The following is a 2,361-nucleotide window of genomic DNA, read 5'->3' as shown; positions in this document are numbered from 1 at the left end:
AATTTATGCTTGTATGTTTGGATGTGTAGTCCCATGAGTTGTTTGAGATTAAAGCTAGGATGCTAGAGAGAAATGAATGCTAAGCTGATAGATGAGTAATGATTGTTAATGTTATTGAAGTAGAACTTGAGTGCAATGTGTATTGTGTGTGGCACCGATAACGGGTGGCGTCTAGTGAATGAGTCCAAGTACAAGTCTAAATGAAAAGGAAAGCGAATGAGAATGGGAAGGGATAAGTGAAAATGATAAGGATGTGAAAGGATAAGTGAAAGTATGAAAGATTAAGGTTACGGTTAAGCATGGGTGGAGAAAGCATATAGAGTCTAAGGAAAGTATGTGTGGCAGTAGTTCACGCTAGGTATCCATAGGAGATGTGGCGAATCCACAAGAATATGGAAGCACCCATAGGAGATGTGTCGAATCCACATTAATATGGGGTAGAAGCCTAGTGGGAGCTACCCACTGATGATAAGAACGAAGTGCCAACCGCGAGAGGCGGGATATACAAACGTGCATCATGGTCGGGTAACGGGGGGTTAAAGGTGTCATAGGATCGAGTCGGTATGGTATGATGAGTCGGCTAAGTCTAGGGTTTAACGTGTGTGGCAATGAGTGAGTTCATTGTAATGATTGATCACTAGGTTGCTAGAAATGTATGGAATTGAATGTGGACAATTAGTGATGACAGTATGAAATGATAAAAATACATTACCTGATTGTAGTGGCTAGTCAGTCCTAGTTCCCGCATAGAGTAGTATAGAGTGTCATGCGGGCAGGCTGGTCTAGAGCCACTTCACTGAGTAACTTGTTGATCACTCCTCCATTTCTATTTCCCTGTGCGCAGGACTGTAAGTAGAAGTATATGGATGTGGGTGTGACGGTATTTCAAAGAAGGTTATGCGCCCGTCGGCTCTCGAGACCAGTAACGGGACACGTAGGGTTGTCTAAATGAGTAGACACGTGTCCATAACGCCCTTTCGATAACTTCGGTTTGGACGCCGGGGGATCGGGCCGTTACAATTGGTATCAGAGCGGGTTAAGATCCCTTAGTTCTGTCCTAAGGGATCAGCATTTCCGACGTTTTCAAAAAAAAAAAAAAACAACAACTTGTTTTCATTAAAAGAAAAGAGTTTGTGAAAGTTTTGATTGCCCTAAAAGTTCCGTAAACGATTTCAAAACCACCCACTATATCTATAGGTCTATTAAGGTTTTGATCAGATCCATTTTACTTGCAAAATTTCTTTCTTAGCTTAATTCATTCATTGGTTTTTTTTTAAAAAAAAAAAAATCCCAAGCAAAGTTGTTCTCGCCTTATATGCCTCCCTTGTATGATATGTGATTGTGTGAGTCCATTTCAAAATCGGATGTTAAGTTCGGAAGTCTAGGGCTTGGAATTCGGGGACGAATTTTGATTAACAAGGGGGAATTGTAACGGCCTGGTTCATGGCCTAAAAATTTTCATAAAAGAATGTGCTTCTCTACGGCCCATTTGAGAAAAACCTAGGGTTCCCTTCACCCTTTCCTATAAAAAGAGATGTAGCCTCTTCTTTTCTCTCATTCTGAAACTTGAGCGAAGCTCTGCAGAGATTTAGAGAGACTAGGAAACCCTAGCCGTCAAGCTTCTCTTTTCATTTTCTCCCTTCTCTCTTACGCCGCCTCTCTCTCTTCTCTATCTCTCTCCCGCGCGTCGCTCTCTCTCTCCTTGCCGTCACTCTCTCTCTCCTCGCCATCGCACGCTCTCTCTCTCTCCTCGCCGGCGCCATGTAGTGGTGGTGGTGACCAGATCTCAATCTCCTCTCCCTTGCCTCTTGTTTCCAGATCCAGATCTAGGCTAAGGTGGAGTGTCTTGAACCCATCTTGTTCTCATTGTACTGTATACTCCTTTATGTTGGAGTTAGGGTTGATTAGACCCTGTTTGAAAGCTAGGATGATAGATCATGATTATTGCTAGGATGTTAGATGAATGGAACACGATGCATAAGAACCCTCATATTGTTAAATGGGACTTAGTAAACTGAAATGGAGTTGTGGTAGCGATGATTGATTGGTAATGTATGCTTGTATGTTTTGATGTGTAGTCCCATGAGTGGTTTGAGATTAAAGCTAGGATGCTAGAGAGAAATGAATGCTAAGCTGATAGATGAGTAATGATTGTTAATGTTATTGAAGTAGAACTTGAGTGCAATGTGTATTGTGTGTGGCACCGATAACGGGTGGCGTCTAGTGAATGAGTCCAAGTACAAGTCTAAATGAAAAGGAAAGCGAATGAGAATGGGAAGGGATAAGTGAAAATGATAAGGATGTGAAAGGATAAGTGAAAGTATGAAAGATTAAGGTTACGGTTAAGCATGGGTGGGGAAA

This window comes from Brassica napus, chromosome C3 (genome assembly GCF_020379485.1).
Source record: "Brassica napus cultivar Da-Ae chromosome C3, Da-Ae, whole genome shotgun sequence".
NCBI lineage: Eukaryota > Viridiplantae > Streptophyta > Magnoliopsida > Brassicales > Brassicaceae > Brassica > Brassica napus.
This window is presented reverse-complemented; position numbering follows the sequence as displayed.